General features: G+C 39.1%; 1 pseudogene; it reads left to right on the top strand.

Moving 5' to 3' along the window:
* The first annotated feature begins 1531 nt into the window (after positions 1-1531).
* On the top strand, positions 1532-11084 carry LOC119779450 (annotated as a pseudogene).
* Positions 11085-25756: the final 14672 nt, after the last annotated feature.

The following is a 25756-nucleotide window of genomic DNA, read 5'->3' as shown; positions in this document are numbered from 1 at the left end:
TCCCACCTCCTGTGCTGAGTCTAGAGGGCATCCTATCACAGAGCTGGCCACTGTGCAGTGGTGTTGGGTAAATTCAACACTAACCAGTTTTGACTAATGTTAAATGTTTACTATTTAGTTGCTGAAACTCTGTCATAGTGTTATATGTTTAACACTTTCAAAAGTGTAGTTTTAACTCAATCCAGTGTGGACCACTATAAACACTTTTAAAGTGTTGAATTTAACTCTAAGTGTTGAATCAGCATTGCTGATTTTGCTGTGTAACAAATTTGATAATTTCTTTAAAATCATGCTCAAAATAACATTTAACAGGTGAAAACATTCTGCTATTACCTTGATGTTAAAATCACAATTAAAACAGAATTGCTGAGAAATAAAATTAATTGTTCAGTACAGGGGCCGTGTCAGGGGCCAGTGCCAGTTCTACAGGGGAACTGTTCCCTGTCTAGAACCACCCATGTCGAGTAGCAAGAAAGACGTTCTGTCCAGCCGACATGGCAGAACAGATGGGCATATCCTGGTGCGTCATATGGGGGGAGGGAAGTTAGGACGTTTCCTTCTTTTTGGGGGGGACCAAAAAGAAGAAGAAAAGATTAGTCCTGCTATATTTTTTAAATATAAAAAGAAAATCCAGGAGTGAAATAAATAATCTTCATGTTCTTCCTTATTTCCCTGCAGTAAACAGTGAAAAAAAAGCATGAATATATTGACACCGCCCCTCACATGAAATTGTGGTTTGGTCCTCAGGTCCTGTATCGCATGAGGTCTCCCCTTCTGTCACCGGTAGTTCGCTTGTACCTAGGCTGACATGCCATTAGCACATCATTTCACATAGCGATAACCAAAGAAACAAATTAACAAAAAATGTGTAAATAGGCAGCAGTTTGATAAAAACATCTCTGGCTGAAAAATGTTTTTCCCCCTTCTCGTTTCCAGATAGGCTTCTTACCTGAATAGTTCAAATTAACGATAGATTATTAGCCTGTTGAGTAAAATATGATAGCTATCTGCTAAATACAAATACTTAGTTATTCTCCCTCGAAGTCGGAGTGGAATCTCATCATTAATGATGCCGCCCAGCTGGGTGCTGTCTGAAATGGAACAGGACTGCGAGTTTTTATTATTTTGTTGTGTTTCATTTTTAGTTTTCAAGAAAAAATAAATCAGGATTAATCCAGCATTTAATGAGTCTATTGTGTGTCTGTAAATAGCACAGAGGGCAACGGACTAAGCAGAAAGCTCACAGAGCTGAGAATTGACCTTTATCAACCAGACTAGGCAACAGGAAAACAACACGATCATGAGAGGGTTAACATCAGCTAAATGTTAGTAGGTGTTTAGCAGCATATTTACATTAAATAACCGTCTGTGTCCTTCCTTCATCACGTAAACAGATGAACCACCAGCAGCCTCCTTTTTTAAACCTTATGAATGGATCAAATAATGAATGAATGAATGTGCTGCTAGTTAAACTTCTCTTCCATTAAAAAAAAACAGTAATTCTTGTTTTTGTTGTATTCCACAGGTTTCTAATGTTCAGCCATGGATAATCATCTCTTCATTGTCCTTTTGGGAAAAGCTGGAGTTGGTAAAAGTGCTTCAGCAAACACCATTTTAGGACGAGCAGCATTTGAGTCCAAAGAATCATTTGGAACCGTCACCAAAAACATCTCAGTGGAAACAGGAACAGCATTTGGGAAAAATGTTTCAGTCATTGACACTCCAGATATACAAGGATCAGAGGTGCAGATTAAAAACTTCTGTCAGTATGTCCTCCAGGACTCCAGGCCTTCTCTTTTTCTACTGGTGATCAACACCGGTCGCTTCACTAAATAGGATAAGAAAGCTGTAGAGGCAGCAAAAAGAGTTCTTGGGCCTGAGCGCTTAAAAAACTGCTACCTGCTCTTCACAGGTGGAGATAGTTTAAAGACTACTTTAGAAACGTACATTTCAGACTGTAGAACAAGTTCACTTCCAGATGTAGTCAAAGCATTTTCATGGAGAATACATCTTTTCAACAACAAAGATGGAGGACAGGAACAAGTCAGAGAGCTGCTGCTGAAGTCAGAACACCTGACAACAGGTAAGATCTGATTTCCATTTTATCTGCAACTGTCTTTAAACATTGAATCCTTGAAGAATCACAAGGTTTCTGTTAAAAGCAGATATGTTTTAGTATTATGTTTCAATTTTATTTAAATGCAGATCACCAAATCTAATTTACAGTTTTGATAGAAAGCCATTATCTTACCTTATTTTAAAGCTTTCTTACACCTACACTGAGTATTCTGAGCAATTTCTAAACCTGCGGATATCAAATGGGTGTGTAAGAAAATGATTGCCCTTTAAAAACTCGTCTCGGTGACGCTGAGGAGCTTTGATCTACCTGTAATTGTGGTAAGGGGGGCTATGCACCAGTACAGAAATGCTGCTTTCTATTAGCTAGAAGGAAATACACTCTGATCATCACTCGGATCTGTTTTCACAGACCAGCTTTGAGAATCGTTTTGAATCTAGTCACCTCATCCCTCTTTTTAAAGTTAGTTCACTGTCTGCTGGCAGGGCGGTAGCTGACATGTTCACCTGCCTGCGATGGTCAGGGTGAGTTAAGGACACTCACAGAGCACAAACTGGTTGAAAAGACATTGTAAAGGCGACATGATTTACGTCCAAATGACATCTTCACTTGGTTGAAAACTGGGTTTCCAACATTGTTTTCAACGTCTATTATTGGTCTTAAGTGGGACAAAAATTGACCGAACAAACAAAGCCCAATTTTAAACAATGATTTTTGGACTAAATCAAGTCTATGATGGACCGACCAGATTTAGCCTTAAAAGTGACATCTAAATGAAGTCTGGCGTTTGGGTGCAGCGTCTGGAAGGCATGGGGTTCACGGTTTCACAGCCCTTTTCTCACGTATCCAAATAAGAAAGTTAAGGAGCAGTAAGGCTTACTAAAAGGTGAACTGTGTATAATCCTAAAAATAATAATATATGTTTATCTTAATTGAATTATAAATAATTATAAATTAATTAATTGAAAATCAAAATAATTGAAAATTATAATTATGAATTATAAAATTACTGATGGACCTCCCGGTGTGAGTTCATAGTGATTGAATTCGCATTTTATATTCAATAATAGATAGGGAGATTATAACACTTGTTTCAATGATAGGCTGTCATAGCTTTTACAAAATTACATTAAAATGTATATAAACAGGAACTATATTTACGAGTGCTATCTCAATCAAACACATTGGACTTGCTGAGCCAAACCAGCCCCTTAACCCTTCTGCTAAGCACTAACCCTCTGTTTGCACCTTCCGGTGGAGGGTTCGCCCGCATTAAGGGCCGTCCCAAACCACGTAGTGGGTAGGGTGAGTGGACCGTTCAACATTTAAAAAGCGAGTCTGGATCATTGCAGAACTGCTGGAATCTGGCAGGAGATGTAACATTGACCTAATTGTAGAGAAAATGGCATTTAAATTTCAGTTCTGCTGGTTTTTTGCATCTTCATCACAATGACAGAAAATCAGAATTTCATAAAAAGAAAAAAGTCGTCATTAATTCCAAAAGGAAAGGGTCTTATTTGAACGTATTAATTTATTCTCAAGAAAGGGGCAAATGTTTAATCTGGTATTTACCACAGACCTACAGCCATGTATATGGGGTGCCAGTTTGTTGCCATGGCAACACAGCTTTCCCACTCTCATTTATACCCCTCTACCTTTGATCAAGGTGCTCTCTACAGCTGAGAGAGTGAATTCATTGGGAGTGATACTTGATATTTAGTGGATGGGGCAGAGAGGCAAACATGTAAATATAAACCTTCCAGGCAGACTTGCCCATGAAGAATCACAGTGATAAGGGACAATGACCAACTCCTAAACAAATGTCATAAATGTTAATTTAACACAACTTAAAAAACTCTAGTGTACTGGTAAAACCCTATTAAGACTCAGAAATGATTTGCTCTATCATCTGTCTATGTGTCTATTTTAAGTTGCATTGAAAGGATCCAATATTTATATAAACTACACCATTAAAATCACAAGGAAAAACATTATATAAAATAATATTCATCATGATTTGGATGCCAATTTTTAGATTCACCTTTGTTATGTTTTTAATTGTGTTTGTATTTCACAGAGACTAACCTGAAGAGCCTCTTGGAGGATCTGAGGTTGCTGGAGTTCTACAGAGAGAAGATGTCACTCAACAAGATCCTTGAGATTAATAAGAAGACCTTTTATTGATGAACCAGCAAAGGGCAAATCAGATCTTCCCTGGTATTTCTTAAAGAAACTGATGATGAATAATGTGACAGCAAGAAATACGTGGATTTCTGAATCAGAAAGTGCAGAGTTAGATCCTATTGATTTGTTTAATAATATCAACACAGATGATATGGTAAATCCTCTTGATATAATCACTGCTCTCTTTCTGTGCTCTGATGGTTTTGTTCAACAAGATCTGGTTTTAAAAATGTCCATGTGTCAGTTCTCAGTTCCCCTGCTGCTTCCAAACTGTGATACAAAGCAGTGCACCCTTATGCTGTGGGCCATGAGAGACATTGTTAAGAAGTACAGACCTCCAGATCATTTACAATCAAAGGAATTCATTGAAAAAAGAATAGTAACATTTGAACTCCAAATGGTCTCTTTTGTGAGACTGGGTGAGAGCTCCATGTCCAAATCAGAGATCCTCAATAAACTCCTGAGTAACTCTGAACAATACCATGACACCTTTGTTCACCGTGACATGGAGTGTGGAGACATTCCAAGAATAATATCCAATGGACTGACTGAAATTACCTGGTACCTTCCCTGTGGAAACAGAAACATGGACTTTTTCAGTGAGCCAGTAGCTATAGCTAACCTTCGTGGTGACATAGCTTCATTTGAAACACAATTCTCCTTTTTGTGTCAGACATCTGCTGCTGTTTTTGTGTTCTTTGATGAGCTGGAGCAGCTGGAGCAAGAGTTCAAACTGCTGACTAACAAAAACCACAAAGCAAAGATCTGGAAACCAAAAAAACAAGAACTTCAGCAGTGATGATTTAACAAGGTTAGCAAACAATCTGGGGACAAGAAACATTATAATGAAAAAAAACAAAACAAATTACACTACTTTTATAATAGGACTCAGAAAAATAATCAGGGGTGTGGTTAATGATCCCCAGATGAAGGTGTCAGTAGAGCAGATGGCTGACATTGCACATGAACTGGGAATAGAAGTTGATGAGGATTCTCCAGAATGTCAGGATGGGAAGAAAAATGCAGATAAAATCACTGCAGAGATTAAAGACACATTTAAATACAAAGAGGAACAGTTTCCTTTGCAAGGCCAATTATGGAAGGAACTGACTTCCTTGGAAAAGGAAGAATTTCGTCTTCGAAAAGTTGGATCTTAAAACATAGAAAACTATAAAAGTAATCTTAGAATGAAAAAAGAAGAGCAGCGTCAGAAAAAGAATTCCTATGCTACGTCAGATGCAATGACACGCTTCATTACTGCAATATCCAGCCCAGAGAAAGAGAGGGGTTATTTTCTGAAATGGATGAGAATGAACCTTGACGACTTGTCTCAAGAAAAACTTTCTGGCCTTCGGGCTCTTTATAAGGAAAAATCCAAGGACTGTGAGAGAAAAAATTAAATAAAAGAAATTGACCAACAACTTTCCAATAGCTCACTGGGAGTTGAACACTTCTTCCGTGAGATGGGTCAGATCTATGAAGCTTCTCTTTCTCTTCCTGAAAATAACCCATCACGTCAACAACTGCAACATCTGCCTAAACTCTGTGCTCAGTTGTTGCTGGATGGATTTCCTCTTGAGCTTGTAGATGGAGATGCTTCCAACATACCTCTCAGATGGGTGAGTAATGTTCTCTATCAGCTCAATGACTTGGTGTCTCCAAAGAACAAGATAGTGGTCATCACAGTTCTTGGAGTTCAGAGCACAGGGAAATCCACCCTCCTTAACACCATGTTTGGAGTGCAGTTTGCAGTCAGCAGTGGTCGATGCACTAGAGGTGCCTTCATGCTGCTCATCAAAGTCAATGAAGACCTTAGAAATGCTCTAAACTGTGACTTTATGGTGATCATCGACACTAAAGGCTTAAAGTCTCCTGAACTCGCTCAACTGGACAACAGCCATGAACATGACAATGAGCTGGCAACACTTGTTGTTGGGCTGAGTGACGTCACCATTATCAATATTGCAATGGAGAATTCAACAGAAATGAAAGACATCCTGCAGATAGTGGTGCATGCTTTCCTCAGGATGAAGGAGGTCGGCAAAAAGCCCAGATATCTGTTTGTTCACCAGAACGTTTCTGATGTTTCAGCTCATGAGAAGAACTTACGAGACAGGAAGCTGCTCCTAGAACAGCTGAATGAGATGACCCAGGCAGCAGCTAAAATGGAAAAGAAAGAGAAGAACAAGAATTTCACTGATGTCATGGAGTACAATCCAGACACTGGGAATTGGTACATTCCTGGACTCTGGAATGGAAACCCACCAATGGCACCAGTTAATGCAGGGTACAGTGAGGCTGTCTATGAGCTCAAGAAAAACATCATCCAGCTGCTGGGAAAGTGTGGGTCAACTTCTAATAACATCTTGAAGTTCAGAGAGTGGATAACCAGCCTGTGGAACGCAGTAAAACATGAAAACTTCATCTTCAGCTTCAGAAACAGTCTGGTAGCTGATGCATACATGAGGCTCTGCACAGAGTACAACAAATGGGAGTGGGAGTTTAAAAAAGAAATGTACACCTGGGTTACCAATGCAGAGACTAGAATTTCTAATTTTGGTACAGTTGCTGCAACATCTGACATATCTGACATGGAGGAATTTATCAATGAGTTAAAAAGTGAAGCACTCAAAGAGTTGATTAAGTTGGAGTCAAAGATTCTTGAGAACCTGAAGAAATACTTTGAGCAGCCAGAAGGTCATGTTCACCTGGTTGAAGGATACAGAGAGGACTTCTTTAACAGCATAAAGAGTCTTAGAGGACAAACTGAAAGATCAGTGTTTAACCAGCTCAGAGTAGCAGCGGACATCAAACAGGGAAAGCAAGAACTGGATAAAATTAAGACAAGCTATACAGAAGAAATTGAAAAAGCAGTGTGTGCTTTAATTGATGAGTGCCGAAAGAAAAAAGTTGAAATGACAGACAGAACTTGAGGACAGTTTTGATAGGATGTGGACTAAAACACTGGAGACCTTGTCCTTTGCTACACAGAACACTTCAGATATATATGCCAGTGTTGACCATCAGTTGCAAACAAATCTTTCCCCCAAAGGAAGCTATGCATGTGAACTGCTAAGTAAAAAAAGACTTAAAGACTGTGGTTTGGGGCCTTTTACATACACACCTACAGGAGTACAGAAAAACACCACAGTTGCTTGGAAAGGATTGTGGTCCTGGGAGGATATAGTAAAGGAGAGACAAAACAATGCAAAGTGCATGATATCTGATTGCAGTGAATTTGTGTTAAGGAAAATGGAAAGGAAAACAAATTATTATGACACTTACATCCAGGAGATCCTTCACATCATTGATGAGAAGCTGAACAATGATGATGTCAACAGCAACACTGAGTTTGAGGTTTCTCTGAAGCTGCACATCTGTGGATCTGCTGCTGGAAAGTTTCAAAAGATGCATGAACATTTTATACAGGTGCTGGTCATAAAATTAGAATATCATGAAAAAGTAGATTGATTTCAGTAATTCCATTTAAAAAGTGAAACTTGTATATTATATTCATACATTACATACAAACTCATATATTTCAGATGTTTATTTTGTTTAATTTTGATGATTACAAATGACAACAAATGAAAATCTCAAATTCATCATATCAGAAAATTAGAATATTACTGAAGACCAATAAAAACAAAGGATTTATAGAAATGTTGGCCAACTGAAAAGTATGAACATGAAAAGTATGAGCATGTACAGAACTCAGTATTTAGTTGGGCCTCCTTTGGCCTGTATTACTGCAGCAATGCGGCGTGGCATGGAGTCGATCAGTCTGTGGCACTGCTCAGGTGTTATGATAGCCCAGGTTGCTCTAATAGTGGCTTTTAGCTCTTCTGAACTGTTGGGTCTGGTGTATTGCATCTTCTTCTTCACAATACCCCATAGATTTTCTATGGGGTTAAGGTCAGGAGAGTTTGCTGGCCAATTAAGAACAGGGATACCATGGTCCTTCAACCAGGTACTGGTAGCTTTGGCACTGTGTGCAGGTGCCAAGTCCTGTTGGAAAAGGAAATCTGCATCTCCAAAAAGTTGGTCAGCTGCAAGAAGCATTAAGTGCTCTAAAACTTCCTGGTATGTGGCTGCGTTGACCCTGGACCTCAGAAAACACAATGGACCAACACCAGCAGATGACATGGCACCCCAAACCATCACTGACTGTGGAAACTTTACACTGGACTTCAAGCAACGTGGATGAAGTGCCTCTCTTCTTTTCCTCCAGACTCTGGGACCTTGATTTCCAAAGGAAATGCAAAATTTACTTTCATCAGAGAACATGACTTTGGACCACTCACCAGCAGTCCAGTCCTGTTTCTCTTTAGCCCAGGCAAGACGCTTCTGACGCTGTCTGTGGTTCAAGAGTGGCTTGACACAAGGAATGCGACAGCAGAAACCCATGTCTTTCATACGTCTGTGTGTGGTGGTTCTTGAAGCACTCACTCCAGCTGCAGTCCACTCTTTGTGAATCTCCCCCACATTTTTGAATGGGTTTTGTTTCACAATCCTCTCCAGGGTGCGGTTATCTCTCTTGCTTGTACACTTTTTTCGACCACGTCTTTTCCTTCCCTTCGCCTCTCTATTAATGTGCTTGGACACTGAGCTCTGTGAACAGCCAGCCTCTTTAGCGATGACCTTTTGTGTCTTGCCCTCCTTGTGCAAGGTGTCGATGGTCGTCTTTTGGACAACTGTCAAGTCAGCAGTCTTCCCCATGATTGTGTAGCCTATAGAACTAGACTGAAAGACCATTTAAAGGCTTTTGCAGGTGGTTTGAGTTAATTAGCTGATTAGAGTGTGGCACCAGGGGCCATCAATTTTGAACCTTTTCACAATATTCTAATTTTCTGATATGATGAATTTGAGATTTTCATTTGTTGTCATTTGTAATCATCAAAATTAAACAAAATAAACATCTGAAATATATGAGTTTGTATGTAATGTATGAATATAATATACAAGTTTCACTTTTTAAATGGAATTACTGAAATCAATCTACTTTTTCATGATATTCTAATTTTATGACCAGCACCTGTACAAGAAAATGATCCTAAGAGATGTCTGCAGAAAAACAGGGAAAAGTTCTGCATAGATTTCAAAGATGTGTTCAATGAGAGAGATCAGTGCCAGAAGAAAGCTGAAGAATTCACCAACCAATGTCTGAAACCTGCTGTGGAGGACTTTGTCTGTCGTACTCTTGGTTCAGATATTGTTGATAAAATGCTGACAAAAGAAGAGTTCAGCACACAGATGTCCTTCCAGTATTTAGTTTTACTGGATTTGATTGAAAAAAGCAACTTTGAAAGCTTTCAGAGATACGTTTGCTCATATGAAGATTATGTGAAATTATTCATATGTGATAGAATTAAGGAAAGTTTCTCCTCTGAGTTCTCAGTATGTGAGTTAGAGGACAGACATCTTCAGTCCTGCATTGACCATATAAATGTTGCCATTGAAAAAGCAAAAGCAGAAAGGACTGACAGTCTGAAGACATTTGTTGAAAATATCTGCAAAGAACTTGGTAATAAACTGGTAATTCCCCAGGATGCTCTCAATGCCTTTATGGTTCTGAACAAAGCTGACCAGGAACAGTTTGCTCACTGGCTCAATGAGTGTTTGAAGGAAATGAAAGAAGCTCTGAGGGAGAAGTTTAAAAAAAAGACTTTAAAACAAAACTCAAACATCTTCATTTAAACCCACAGGATGAGCTTTTCAACAGAGTGGTTGGTTGTGGCAAACAGTGTCCATTCTGTAAAATACCCTGTGATGCAGGAGGAGCAGCTCACAGTGAACACTTTGCTTCCCTGCATCGACCACATGGTTTGGGTGGGAACAAGTTGGAACATTCAAGAAAACTTACAACTGACATCTGTTCTTCTGCTGTCATCAGTGACACACATTTTCGCTCTAGTGATACGAACAATGAATGGCATCCTTGCAAAGAATATAGGAAGATTTATCCAGACTGGAAAATTACTCCAGATTCAAGTTATGAGGCATCAGATTATTGGAAATATGCGATGAACAAGTACAACAAGGAATTTGCTGAAGCATATAAAGTAAAGCCTGCTGACATTCCTGATGCTTGGAAGGAAATCACAGAAAAGCAGGCAAAGGAAAGTCTCGGGAAATCATTCAGCATCAAGTGAAATCATGACTGTCTAGTTAAAAGATTGTAACTGGTTTCCATATTTAGAGTACTTTTATATTTTTTCCTTGAAAGCTTTTTTTTCCTCACAACTCTAACAGCTTACTTATGAAATGTATGATCTCAACTAAATGTATTAAAGAAATAAAGTGCAACACGTGATGCAAATAAAATGAAAACATGGTATTTCTGTATAGAACGTACAGTAGATGTGTCAAACATAAAGCTTTAGGTTTAGTGTTGTGCTAAAAGCCACAGAACTATCCTAAACATAACCTACCTGCACTGATGTGAGAATTAATTGACATGTATGTATATGACTCTGAATCTGTCTATTATGTTGTAAACTGATTATTTCTATGAACCTGATCTATTTGCATTGTGAAAGCCTTGAGGTCAAATTTGTTGAGGATCAGTCTTAAATTGAATTGAACTGAGTATAAGGAAAAAATCGAAAAAGATGTTCTTGTACAGATTTTCTTTTAAGTTGGTTAATTTAACGTCAAACCTTCTTTATGGCTTCAGTGATATATATGGTATTGTGTTGGCATGGAAACAATGATTTTCTTTGCCTCTGTATCTTAAAAATAGACATTCAGATTTTAGTTTCTTTTGTTGAGTTTTTCCTTTGTTTTTGTGACTTGCTCTGTTTTTTTCTTTTTTCACCTGTATTTGATTATTTTTAAAAGGTACAAAAAATATGAGACAGAACAAATTACAAAGAACACGTTCTCATTAATCACTGATATACATTGTCCAGTGTTTTCAAAGATCTTCATATTTTGCTTGTAGCAACCTTATTATAAAAGCGTGTCTTTCTGTGCTGTGAATTTCCTCTACGATGTCCATCCAGTTTATATCACTAGCGGGTTCTTTTTTGTACCATTGTGTGGAATTAACTTTTTTTGCTGCTGCCAACAGAATTTTAAATAAATAAAGATTTTTCTTCTGAATAACTGCTCCCTTTACTTGACTAAAATATAATGTCAGTATTTTCCTTGGGGTTCTGTACCCCAGTATCTTATCAATTTCTTTTGCAAAATCTTCTCAAAATTGGGATGAATTGCAGCACTGCCAGAAGATATGTTAGAGTGATAATTATAAAATTATTGTGTGGACATATGAAACATTGAAAGAAAGAAGATGCTACATTTGAATCCTGTGTTTCAACCAGAAGGGTCATAAACTTTTATGACCTCCAGCAGGTCATGAGGCAGAATCACACGGTTGTGTTACTTCCATCCAGCCAGTTGGTCAATTCACATCTTATTACCTGCATCCTCCCAGATAAATCATTACTGGGTCTTCTGTTTTAGGCCCGCCTTATGATGTTGTAAACTGTTAATAAAAAGCTTTGCCATGAAGGGATCTGTGTGAGAAGGTGCTGGTTTCGGAGCCAACACCTTCTCTCCGCTTCTGCAGACGCTGACGTCATTACAAAACCCTGTCTCTGTGTTGCTTATTTCCTCTTAATCTTTTAAACTCACATTTCTCTGGATTAAAACCCAACAAGATATGTGCATGACCCTCATCCTGTTCTCCACACAGTCTCCAGCAGGAATGGTTTAAGGATAAAAATGCCTTTTTTTTTTATCTTTGGAGTAATAAAAAGACTGACTAAATTTACAAAAAGTTTTTCCAGTTCCTAGAACTAGTAGTGGTAACCTGCGATTTACAAATAGTGTTCGACATAGGATCACTTATGTCCTCCTGTAGATGGTCTCTAGTATACAGCATTGAGGTTTTCCTATTATCTATTAATTCTTTATAACGTTTTTTATAACTTTTGTTTTTAATCTGCATCACTTAATATTTGTGTAATTTTATTAATTTCACCTGGGAGGACTGAGCTTATCTCTTTTAAATAGCAGTCCCATAGCTGAAGGTACATGTAAAAATCTTCATTTCCAAATGCAACTCCCTCTGCAGAGTTTGGAAACTTAAAATGTTGCCTTTCTTGAGAATTTTTTTTTTTTTAGAATGTTTAATCCTTTACTTGTCCATTTTTTCATTTCAATTTAAAATTCATTCTAAATGGTTTGAAATCTTTGTCATAGGCCAACCAGCTAAATAGACTAATTTCTCCCTCTAACTTACATTTTAAACCAAATCTCCAAGGTAATCTTCCTTAATGCTCTGTTTTGCTATTATCAATGGGAAGAGCTCTATCCAGCGTTAAGCCGGGTCCTTTGAAGAGTTCAAAATACTGCTGGCTGCAATTGATCAGCTGTGAATTAGGGCATTCTAGCCTTTAGTAGCAGTCCAACTCTCACTTCCACATAACTTTGGTGCCCAAACAACCATGACAAGATGATGGACAGACCTACTGAGTATGAACAATATGCATATATATCTTAGAAAATAAAAAAGATGTAATAAACAAAAGTTAAGGTATAACCTGCATAAATTATAAATTTATATTTATAAATTATAAATTATCATTAAGATGTTAAGGGTCTTCATTTATATTTTTAATGGGAAATGTCAGAAAACAGGACATGCCTTCAGCATTTTGTGTTTTGAATTTTTGTAAACAGCTGAAAGGAAACGATTGTTTCTGCATTGAAAAAAAATCTATAGTTTTGTTGACAGAACCTAATTTAAAGACAAAAATATTTTTTCTGCCTTTATCTGAGCCCCTGAAGACTCAGAGGATGGAAATTGTTGTATTTATTAAACATATGGATGTTGTGCATCTCTGTGCTAAGCTTTTAAAGGAGAAGTGGTTCACAAGAGTTCACATGGGTGATCAGATGGGGCTTCTTAACAAGCCTTAAATTGAAGAATGGAACTATATGGCCAAATATATACCAATTTATGGGTTATAAAGCTTTAAAGTAGTAACGGCAAAACAAGGCTTTTGGAAGCATTGACTCATTTTAAACCACTGTGTCATAAAGTGGTTCACTATCCAAAGCTTTTTTTCAGTTCCCTTGGGTGGCATCTTCTGGCAGTAGTGATTGTTGCACCAAATGAAATCCTGGCTAATGTACCCATGAAAAATAATTAATTGTTATTTATGTAACAATGTGAACATCTTTGGTTTGACATTAATTTTTTGTGTGCTTGGTGTGCTGAGTGTTTTTTGGACATTGTGTTCGGTGTAATTAATAGGGTGCTTCTGTTTCTTCAGGTGTTTTCATTCGCTAAAAGTGTTTTTCCACAGTAGTAGGGCTCAAACTTTTTTTCTTTTTATTTAAGAAAGTTTCTCTAGTTTAGAAAAATACTCTTTCATTTGAAACAGAGGAGGTTGCTTTGATAAGGTACTGTTTGACTGTGTGGTATAGATTAAATAGAGTTTTGTCCTCTGCCCAAGTGGAGAGAAATATTGCAGCAGCTCCACTATAGCACCTGTTAACCTGTAAAACCAAGATGACAACCTCTTGTTACGTTGTTCACCTTACCTGTTATATATTAGGCATTACTAAGAACTGCACCACCTGCATAACACGATACTATGAATATTGATTCATACTAGTAAATTTGTGATTTACAAGTCTATTGGTGCAAACTTGTAACTTTGTCATTTGTTTTTGTAACTTCCAAACTTGTATCTGCACATATGAAACATTTGAGTTCACATGCAATGTATTAGTTGACAAGGATTGAATGGAAATTTTAAATGGTTTCATGTTTATTAATGTACATTTACAAATTAAGAGACATACCTTTTTATTTACAGTTATCTTACCGTATATCAGGGCTTAGATAGTTTATGCTTTTTGAAACTGATGAGACAAAGGCTTCAGTGGGTTTTAATAGGTGTGTCCAGAACAGCTACAACCAAGCAACCAGTGGAATGAAACATTTTGCTGTATTGTGCTGATCTTGCTATGGTAGGGTCAGCACAATCTATCATCCTCAATATCAGTGTACCACCCAAAGTAATAGAAACTGAAAAGCATAAATGCTGCTGTGTATGATGGTGGCTATAAAACTATACTAATATTAGAAGGATTTAAATAATCTGTGCTGTTTTATGAAATACCAGTCATAAGAAAACAGTGACAGGCAATATAGACTGTCCACTCGTACTTTATAAGCTCTGTTTGCATAGACTTTCCATCATTTTATTGCAGAAATTCAATTAGATTAATGAAATGAAAAATACTGCATTGTTTCTCAGAAAAATTTGAAAAAAAACTAATAAGTTATTGCTCTAACATAACTGCTAAAACCTGTATTTGTTTATTTAAATATAGCATATATATTTGTTTATTTTAGTCAATGCATATAAGTACTGCTTTTTTAACAATAATATAAAAACTCACACAGCATCTAATATTATGTTTTTCAGAAAATCTACACACCCAAAATATGTTTAAAAATATTTCACTATACAAATGTGATAATCATAAGAGTAATAAGTTGTTATTACTTATTGTTACGCCCACCAAGGACACAACATATTTGAGGACACGAGACAAAAATGAGGGTTCAAAAAAAGATATTTTATTAATAAATTCTCTCCGTTTTAGTTGTTCTTGGTTCGGCTTCTTCAGATGTTCTGCGAAGAGAAAAATAGTTAACGGCCCTCAAATCCCGTGCCCCAAAAAAATAAAAAAAGAAACCCAAAGTAACAACAGAAAGTTGGACCTGGCAGGCCGATCAAACAGAATAAAACGGTACAGCAGGGGGCCAACCCTATACAGGGCCGTCGAAGCCCCTACTGGTACCGGACTAAAGGCAAAAAATAACCTAAGCGAAAGAAAAATCGAAAACAGGACTACCGGTCCCGCCAGGCCAAAAACCTCAAGAAAAAAGTAAGAAAAAGTTAACAAAAATACCATATGGCAGGCTGGAACGTCCGCTGCAGGCCGCAGCGACAAGACAAGTGCGCACCGCGCACGATGGAGCAAATGAAGCAGGTGGGAAGTGGCGTCCAAACGAGGTTGGAAAGGAACGCGCTAACGTGCTGAAGGCCAGCCTATTTATAGGCGGACGACAGCACCACAAATTAACATAATTAACTTGCTAAAAGAATCCCAAAATATATTAACAAAAGATCCTTCAACTAACGTTTATAAGAAACAAAGAAAAGAAATGGACAAAAATCATAATGTGCCCGAAGCACATAACACCCCCACCCAAAGACTCTGAATGGGGTCTGAAGTAAAAAAAAACCCCAACCCATTCAGAGAAAAAAACAAACGGGACTAGAGACGCGAGAGTGCGTCGGCCACTACGTTGTCTTTACCACGAACATGCTGTATAGAGATGTTAAAGGATTGGAGTCGCAAAGACCAGTTCATCAAGCGGCGGTTTTTATTCCGCATGCGAGCCAGAAAAACTAACGGATTATGGTCCGTAAAAACAACCACAGATCCGCTAGAACCTCCAACATACACCTCAAAATGTTCCAAAGCAAGGATCAACGCTAATGCCTCCTTCTCAATGGTGGAATACCATCTCTGATACTTATCCAGTTTCTTAGAAAAATAAGAAACCGGATGTTCCACCCCATCAGTACCATCCTGGAGCAGGACAGCTCCGACACCAGAATCACAAGCGTCCACAGCCAACTTAAATGGTACATCAAAACGAGGAGCAGACAACACAGGAGCATTAACCAGCAAATGCTTAGTTTGCTCAAAAGCAGATTGACACCGATCAGACCAAATAAAAGCCACTTTAGGGCTAAGTAGGTCTGTCAACGGGGCAGCCACAGAGGAAAAGTTTTTACAAAACCCCCTGTAGTAGCCAACCATCGCCAGATAGCGGCGTAGCTCAGTACGAGTGGTGGGCACTGGGACAGAAAGAATAGCCTCTACTTTAGCCTCAACGGGGCGCACCTGACCTCCCCCGACCCTTTTTCCAAGATAGGTCACCGTCGCGTGGCCGAATTGGCATTTAGAAAGATTAACCGTCAAATTAGCCTCACTCAGACGCGTAAAAACAGTTTTTAAATGGTCAACGTGCTCAGTCCAGGTAGCAGAACAAATCACCACGTCATCCAAATAAGCCTCACAGAATGATAAACCAGACAAAACAACATTCATTAGCCGTTGAAACGTCGCTGGGGCGTTACGCATCCCAAAAGCTTCGTAACGAACTGGGCAGCCCCCACATGGTCCACACAATCCTCCATACGAGGGAGTGGATAGCAATCCGGCCTAGTCACCCCATTTACCTTCCTGAAGTCCGTACAAAAACGGTCCTCCCCATTGGCTTTAACAGTCAGGAGACATGGTGAACTCCACGCACTACTGCTGGCAACAGCAAGTCCATGTTCCACCATGTACTCCACCTGCGTCTGCAAACGGCGCCGTTTGTCTGGGTTCACTCTGTACGGGTGTTGTTTAATTGGCCTGGAATCACCAACGTCAATGTCATGGCTGAGCACACGAGTCTGAGTGGGAATATCTGCAAACAGAGACCTATGAGACTGGATCAAATGAACCACATCAGCCTGCTTGGAAAAATCAAGGTGTGACAACAAGAGAGGCAAGTTCCCCAACACCGCTGAATTTGGAACCCTCCCTTCAGTAACAGCCGGGGAGAAAACGTCATCTTCAGGTTCAGCACCGGACAGCTCCTCCCGTGCATCTGCAGCTGCCCCGACATCTGCGTCATCTCGTTCACTGGAAACACAACTGATAGATTTATGCAGAGCAGATGCACGTTCGACGTACGGCTTCAGCATGTTCACATGACATAAGCGTGAAGTGCGCCTCCGATCAGGAGTAGAGATCAGATAATCACGATTACCAACCTTTCTCGTGATTGTATAAGGCCCACTATAGCGCGCTTGCAAGCTGGAACCAGGAACCGGAAGTAACGCTAACACTTTCTCCCCAGGCTGAAAAACTCTCAAAACTGCCCTTCTGTCAAACAAGGACTTCATTTTAGCCTGTGCAGTTTTAAGATTCTCTTTAGCAATCTCACACGCACGATTCAACTTCATCCGGAAATTACTAACATAGTCTAACAAATTCAGGTCAGATTTGTCACACAACCACTTCTCTTTCAACAGCCTTAAAGGGCCGCGAACAGTGTGAGCAAAAACCAAGTCCGACGGGCTAAACCCCAGAGATTCCTGAACCACCTCCCGAATAGCAAACATTTGTAAATGTACACCTTCATCCCAGTCTTTTTCAAACTCCAAACAGTAGGTGCGAAGCATTGTTTTTAAAGTTTGATGGAAACGCTCGAGTGCGCCCTGACTCTCTGGGTGATAAGCGCTGGAATGACAGTGCTTTATGTCCAATTGACGTAAAACCTGTGCAAAAACTCTAGACATGAAATTAGACCCCTGGTCAGTCTGCACAACCCGAGGTAAACCAAACAATGAAAAAAACTTTGTCAATGCTTTAACCACTACGGGCGTAGTTATTTTACGCACCGGAAAAACCTCTGGAAAACGAGTAGAGGTGCACATCACCGTTACTAAGAATTTATTCCCCGCTTTGGTTCGAGGCAACGGACCCACACAGTCAACCAATACTCTCTCAAATGGTTCAGTGATGGCTGGGATGGGATACAAAGGAGCAGGAGAAATCGTCTGATTTGGCTTTCCAGACACTTGACAAAAGTGACACGAATTACAATAGCGCACGACATCGCTCTTCAATCCTGGCCAAAAGAAATGACGCAAAATGCGATCATAGGTCTTTCTGATGCCAAAGTGACCCGCTAACGGATTATCATGTGCCAACCGCAAAATTTCTGAACGATATGGAGATGGCACAACAATCTGCTTCACCACACTCCACTCTTCAACAGAAAACACATTCAAAGGGGTCCATTTACGCATCAGAAGACCATCATCCAAAAAATAGCCAGTAGAAATGGAGTCAGGCTTATCAGTTAATGCATCGCCGAACAATGACTCCAAACTCTTATCACTTTTCTGGAGCTCGATCAACTGCTTCCTAGACCATGATAGCGTATTCACATCCAACATGTCATCCTCCACAGTTCGCTTCAATGGAACATGTTCGGATTCAGCGTTGAACAAAAAACTTCCACTCAAGTCAAACTCATCTTTCCTCTCGGCTTGATGACGTTTAAGTGCTGCACGCGTAACTGCGCATGACGTGAAAACACCTGGGAATTTACGGGCGAGCGCATCTGGACAGTCGCTCAACACCGGAACAGGTGTAACCTCTGGGGTAACCAATACTCGACCCCCAGCCAAATCGTTGCCCATGATCATGGAGACGCCCGCTATTGGAAAACTAGGACGCACCCCAACCACAGCGTCACCAGACCACAGCTCAGACTGGATCACGATTTTATGCAGAGGAACGCAGATTTCTTGCATGGCAAAACCACGCACTGGAACATCAGAGCCAATCGCAGTGTCGTTATTCAACGGCAAGATTCCCTCCATAATAAAAGATTGAGAGGCAGCAGTGTCTCGTAATATTTTTACAGGGATCTTTTCACCAGTTAGAGACAAAGAAACAAATCCATCCATAATGAAAGGCTTAAAATCAGCATACTCGCAAGGCTGTGTTGAAAGCGGATGAACATCGCCTTTCACAGTTTTAATTAGAGCGACGGGCTTAGTGTTCTTTTTCTGCAAAACCGGGCAATTGGCTATAACGTGTCCACCCTTTTTACAATAAAAACACGTCCCATTAGTTTTTAATTCCAACCTGTTATCCGATTTGCCTCCCACGCCACCGAGCGCAGCAGATACATCTGTTTCAACAAGCGAGGCAGTTTTGGCCCACTCCTTCCCATTATTTTCAGAGTGGTCAAACTTACTAAAGAGATGTGAGCGCTCAAAATTACTTTTGTGCGTTAACATGTACTCATCAACGAGCACCGCAGCTTCTGACACATTTGAGACTTTATTTTCATTCAAGTAGGTGGTAACTTTCTCAGGCAAATTATTTTTAAAGTCTTCCAACAAAATAAGTTGCTTAAGCTGCGCAAAATCGGCAACCTTCTTAGAAGCGCACCAACGATGAAAGAGAATTTCCTTATCTCTAACAAAATCCACATAAGTTTGATTGTAGCGTTTTTTTAACTTACGAAATTTCTGACGATAAGCCTCTGGTACTAGTTCATATGCCCTCAAAACAGCACTTTTAACTTTTTCAAAATCAAGGCTATCAGCCACAGAAAGAGACGCATACGCCTCCTGCGCTTTGCCACTTAATGCACACTGTAACAACAAAGTCCACACATTTTTGGGCCACTTAAGTGTGAGTGCCACTCTTTCAAATAAAGTAAAGTATTTATCAACATCCCGCTCATTAAATGGAGGAACCAGGCGAACATTTCTACTCACGTCAAAATCAGTCGATTTGGGTTGTGAGGACTCAGCACCAAGCTCGAGTTCCTTCAAACGCAGTTCGGCTTGTATCTCTAATCGTCGCTGTTCAAGATGCAGCTCCTTTTCTCTCAAAGCAAGCCGACCCAATTCAACTTCCAGTTCCTTCAAACGCACCGGGTCATCTTTCAACGAAGCCTTCGATGGCGATCCAACAGGACTTTTCGGAAAAACTGTAGCAGGAAAAATTCCTATCTGCACCAGCGCTTCTAACAACTCAGCTTCAACTGTTCCCCTCTTAACGCGTTTATCTACGGTAACCTTGAAATGCTCGGCTATTAACAGCAACTGATCCTTTGTGCAGTTACGCAAAGTATCCAACGTGGGCCCTCGAACAAACTCATCCAGGTCAAACTCCATGTCTACCCCTGGAATCAAGCCACACCAAATCAGGAACACCTCTGCACAAATGAAGCTACAGCACCACCAGAACCGAATGCTCTAACTAATCAGCGTAACGCGCGTCAGCTGCGCAAAAATACACACAAACCCAGCACAACCGCCAACAAACAAGAACCAACCGTAGGACACGACCTGTCTCTAAAAGGCACACTTTGTTTAAACAAGCCCCCAAAAATATGTTACGCCCACCAAGGACACAACATATTTGAGGACACGAGACAAAAATGAGGGTTCAAAAAAAGATATTTTATTAATAAATTCTCTCCGTTTTAGTTGTTCTTGGTTCGGCTTCTTCAGATGTTCTGCGAAGAGAAAAATAGTTAACGGCCCTCAAATCCCGTGCCCCAAAAAAATAAAAAAAGAAACCCAAAGTAACAACAGAAAGTTGGACCTGGCAGGCCGATCAAACAGAATAAAACGGTACAGCAGGGGGCCAACCCTATACAGGGCCGTCGAAGCCCCTACTGGTACCGGACTAAAGGCAAAAAATAACCTAAGCGAAAGAAAAATCGAAAACAGGACTACCGGTCCCGCCAGGCCAAAAACCTCAAGAAAAAAGTAAGAAAAAGTTAACAAAAATACCATATGGCAGGCTGGAACGTCCGCTGCAGGCCGCAGCGACAAGACAAGTGCGCACCGCGCACGATGGAGCAAATGAAGCAGGTGGGAAGTGGCGTCCAAACGAGGTTGGAAAGGAACGCGCTAACATGCTGAAGGCCAGCCTATTTATAGGCGGACGACAGCACCACAAATTAACATAATTAACTTGCTAAAAGAATCCCAAAATATATTAACAAAAGATCCTTCAACTAACGTTTATAAGAAACAAAGAAAAGAAATGGACAAAAATCATAATGTGCCCGAAGCACATAACATTATTTATGATAATTTCTTAGGGCCCTAGAGGATAAAATGTATATAAGAATCATTCTGCAGATGGCCAGCAGGTAGCATCATTTGCACATGAAGGTCCAAGAAATGGATCCTTTTGGCTCACGTGGTTTAACGTCTCATGAGGCCTCATTTCACCATCATTTAAATGCAGGTAAAATGTTGATGCTTTTTTTTTTCTAAATAGATTTGCTTTTTTAACTTACTAGCTTATAAATCTGTGTTTGGTTAAAAAGCACTTTGCTCATGGTTTATCTTCAGCAGGGTGTGGCAGCAAAAGGATAAATCATCCTACAGCTATTGCTTAAGAGTTCTTGGAGCATACCATCAGAACAGTGGGTTGTGCTCGTAAGAGTTATGCTAAATTGGATTTATTTGTTTGATTGAAACAAGTATTAGGTATGCATAGATTTAAGGATTTACATCAGTTACGCCAATGAGTCGATGCAATCAGCTGGTTTCCCTTAGATAGAAACCTGAACGAATCTGACTGTATGATCTGGTTTAATTGTCTCTGTAAAGTGCCTTGAGATATGTGTCGTGAATTGCCACTATATAAATAAACTGTAATGAATTAAAGTGATTTCTTATTTATGTCAACATTTATGGGTCATTATTAATCATTTTTGTTAGTTGTTTTTGTAAATATTGTTTATACTCTTGTTTTCTGATTATCCCCTTTGACACTTTGCTTCCCTGCATTTATCCCCTATGTCTCTGGTCACCGGTAAACATGATTGAAAAAAAGAAAATTTGTGTGTTTTATTCTTATTCTTATAAAAAATGGCCTATAAAATAAATAACAAATTCTGTTGTGTATGCAAACCTATGAGCACAACCTTGTGTGATGTTTTGCTCAAAAATATAGCATCCTATACGATACAAATTACATCAAAAATAATAAATTCTGTCAAAGACTTAGACAGATTTTATTTTGTCATTTTGTACACACAAGTGTATACAAAAAGATATTTCGTCAAGTACAGCTCTCTAGACTTTTTCATTGTTTTAAAAGAGGGAGGATTCCAGCAATCGAAGGCTCCGCACCTCACTGAGATGCACTGAGACTCATAACACAGCCAGGTTTACATTAACTTTAATCAACATCTTCGGCTTCTCTACTTTACTGTTCTAACCTATTTAGGACCCCCAACTAGGCCTTGTTGCTGTTTGCAGGGATTCGGGACCATAACTGAATCAGTTCACAGAAAATGTATGTAAACATTCAACCTATAACAAATTCTATGGGGGATGAGATTCAAATAGCTCTCAGAATATACTATGAACATTGGTGTTAACCAAAGTGGTATCTAAAGTTATGAGGAGGCTGAGTTCTTCTTGATATAATAGAAGACACAGCAACACGTTTCAAGAGCTTCATTTTGTCAGGTAGTACTGATACTGCTTATTAAGAAGTCCTTTTTTTGTGGGGATTAGAATGCATCCTACTTATTTTATATCCTATCTGTGCAGCTTTTTGGTCAGTTAGATGCTTTCAAACTGCTTTCAAATGGATTACTATACTTGGTTATACTTTCAAATCATGTAATAATTCCATATGTATGGTTTTTCTTTTCTTCTTCACAAACAAACTTTGTATATTTTACCCAAAACCCCAGCTAGATCAGATAGTTACTTCCCCCACCCTATTGAGCCTAAAAGGTAACATCGCCTTCCTTTTAAATATTGACACAAGAACTGGACTCACCACCATCTGGGTCATTCAACACCCACGCTGAACACTTTGCTTCCCTGCATCGAGCAAACTCACAACTGACGTCTGATTTTTTCTTGTAAATCGGTGACCTGAGATTTAACTGCTTTGCCACAAATAAAGAATTGCACCCTTTTAAGAATTATAAAGATTTTTTCCAGACTGGGAGATCCACCCAGATGTGAGCCTTGAGGCATCTGATTATTGGAAATGAGTGCTGGTCAAGTACAATAGGAAATTTGCTGAAGCATATGATGCAAAGCCTGCTGATATTACTGTTTCCTGAAAAGAAAACATCAAGTAAACTCATATCTCATGTCTAGATCATAGAATGTAACTGGGTCTCGAATGTTCTTTTTGAACAATTTGGGTTAATCTCTTTCTCTAAAGGCAAAATAAAATACTAAAAGAATAATCTGTTAGGAATTGTTTTGATCAAAGATCATTTGTATAAATGTTTTGTTCTGCTCTTTGAATGTATATTGTTTTAAAATATGAATACTCTTCTACTTTAGATAGATAATTTAAGTTTGAATTAATAAGTTGATGCCTTGAGTGTGAAATAATTTTTCAAATTTAAAAGCTCAATTCAATTAACTGCATACTGTCATTACATGCTCATTATGCAGAGGTAGTTGCTGCACAGTAGGTTATTTGATTTGTTTATTTTTTATTTTTATAAAAAACCTATTAAAAATGAAACTGTAAACTTACTTAACTTTTGTGACATATAAGTGAATCAGGTTAGAGTGGATGCATAGGACATTTGATCATTCTATAAAGAGGTTCAATTGATTATATATTCTTTGATACATAATCTGATTTATATTTGTTGATATTTAGATCAACTTCAATAAATATTACTGAATAAAAAAAATAAACAGTTGTGATCTTTGACATCTGATGACAGAGTCTTTTGTGTTAACTATTTGTTACTGTGTGATTATAGCCACATATGTTGTTGATTTGTCCCTGTTATTTCTACTGTATGTGTTTATTTTTTTCTGTTTCTCCTTAGCTCCTTAGCTTCCAATGGAGCTCTCGCAGAGCTCAGAGTATTAAGTTAAGAGCTCTCTTTTATGTTGCTGGTGTTCTATAAAAAGGTTGTTTGAAGCGAGAACCTTATACCTTTAGGCTTGACTATATGGCCCATTTAGTGATTTAGTGCGTAATAAAAAAAAATTCAGAGGTTGAGATCACCGCGGCAACCAGCGGACCTCCAAGTCTAACCGCAGCCAGAGCTAACCTTAGCCAGTTTGTAGCAGCCCTCTCTTGGCATAGCCGTGTGTGAAGTACCGCTGGCTCTGATGGAGATTTTTTTTTGTTTTACTTGGCAAAATGTTAATTTGATTTTGTTATCTGACTGTTTTGATTATTATTCCCCCACTAAATGAAAAAAGTAATATTTTTTTATTATCTAAAGACTATTGATAACAGTAGGTGAAATGCAGCTCGAGATTAGCAGTGTGTGGTGACTCCATGAGTACTCTTCAATTCAGTTTATTTATATAGTGCCAATTCACAACACATGTCATCTCAAGGCACTTTACAGTTCACCAGATCATAAAATCAGATTGATTCAAAGTTTTCTATCTTAGGAAAACCAGTTGATTGCATCGACTCATTGACTCGAATGCAATCCCTCACACTAAGCATGCTTGTAGCGACAGTGGAGAGGAAAAACTCCATTTTAACACGAAGAAACCTCCAGCAGAACCAGGCTCAGTGTGAGCGGCCATCTGCCGAGACCGACTGGGGTTCAAGGAGACAGAAGCAGAGATACAAAAAAGCAACTGTAAAAGGTGGCCCTGTCCAGGAAACAAACAGCCAGGCAGACGAGCTCCGAGCCAGCTCCCATGTCAGAGGATGAAGAGAGCACATCCAGCCAGTCACGGTCAGAGAAACAGGACTACACTGGAAAACAGGCTCTTCTGTTTCAGTTGACACATATGTATGCTGCGTACTCCTGTTTTCCCCAAGTCCGTACTTTCCTGTGTTCCTCTCAAGAACACACTTGGCGAGGACACAAGTCCATACTCACATTCTTGTGAATTGAGAAACGGCCACAGACTTGCGACCCTACAGTTCTTCTAATTAAGGTAGAACTGAGGACCTAATTTCAATGACCATCCAATCACAGACCCAATTCAGCAGCGCATCAGATGTTTGTAATGTAAGCTTCTCAGAAGTGTAAAAACAGCCAATTAAAACAAGTAAAGGCAGAGAGCCACTCATCTGCTAGAGGGCAGTCTTAAAGGAAGACGGTTTTAGCTTAAGTGTCTGTTTTCCACTTGTTTGCAGGGCTCTCACTGTGGAGTAAAATAGTTTGGGGACAGTAAAAAGTGCAGGGGACCAAAATGGACATTTGAAAAAGTGCAGGGGACATGCTCCCTGTGTCCTCCACCAAAATTACCTTCATGTCTGTCTGACGGCTCTAGCTCATGCCAATTCTCTTAACAGGGTGTGGCAGTGAAAGGGTGAAACATCCAGCTATTGCTTAAGATCACTTGGAGCGTAACATGAGGGCAGGGGAGCAGTGCTTGAGTGAGTTATACTAAATAAGTTTCTGTTTTAATACTGAATTAGAAAAAGTAAACGAATATATTTGACAATATATGGCGTCACTCTAACAATAAACATTTTCTGTCATTATTTTTATTCTCTGAAAACCAAACAAATTCTGTCATGTATGCAAATTTATGAGCACAACTGTGTGTTATGTTTTGCTCAAAAATTTAATGTCAAACAAAACAGTTTTAAAAATGCATTTTTACTTTTTGGATCTGTAGATAGCAAGTTAGGTTTTGTTTTCTCTCAGCCCAGCTATCTGTACTTTTCTTGGGAAATGAAAGTGACTAAAGACTCCACCCACCAGAGTAAAAAGTGAAGCTGAAGTATAGCTCTCGTGTTTGCAAAAGAAAAGAGTGCTCCATTTCCCCCTTATTTCTACTAGAGTTTCCAACCTTTGGGAAGGAAATCTTTAACAAGGTAGGTCAACTTTTCTGTGTTATTTGATCACAGCTTCATTTTTATCAAACTAATCATTTAGTTGTA

The sequence above is a fragment of the Cyprinodon tularosa genome, unplaced genomic scaffold, assembly GCF_016077235.1.
Source record: "Cyprinodon tularosa strain WSP-4 unplaced genomic scaffold, ASM1607723v1 ctg148, whole genome shotgun sequence".
In the NCBI taxonomy this organism is placed as follows: Eukaryota; Metazoa; Chordata; class Actinopteri; order Cyprinodontiformes; family Cyprinodontidae; genus Cyprinodon; species Cyprinodon tularosa.
This window is presented reverse-complemented; position numbering and strand designations above follow the sequence as displayed.